The following is a 253-nucleotide window of genomic DNA, read 5'->3' on the forward strand; positions in this document are numbered from 1 at the left end:
TGTGTGGTCCCATGCGTGTTCAAAGTAGAAGTGGAAAGAAATGTGTTTTAGTTATTATTGATGATTTTTCTAGATTTACTTGGGTGATTTTTCTGTCTAGCAAAGATGAAACTTTTGATGAATTTGTGTCCTTTTCCAAAAGAGTACAAAAGACAAGTGGAAATCAAATTATCCACATTCGATCAGATCATGGAACTGAGTTTGAGAATTCAAGATTCGATGACTTTTGCAAAGAAAATGGCATGGATCATAA

Source organism: Chenopodium quinoa, unplaced genomic scaffold (assembly GCF_001683475.1).
Source record: "Chenopodium quinoa cultivar QQ74 unplaced genomic scaffold, ASM168347v1, whole genome shotgun sequence".
Classification (NCBI taxonomy): Eukaryota; Viridiplantae; Streptophyta; class Magnoliopsida; order Caryophyllales; family Amaranthaceae; genus Chenopodium; species Chenopodium quinoa.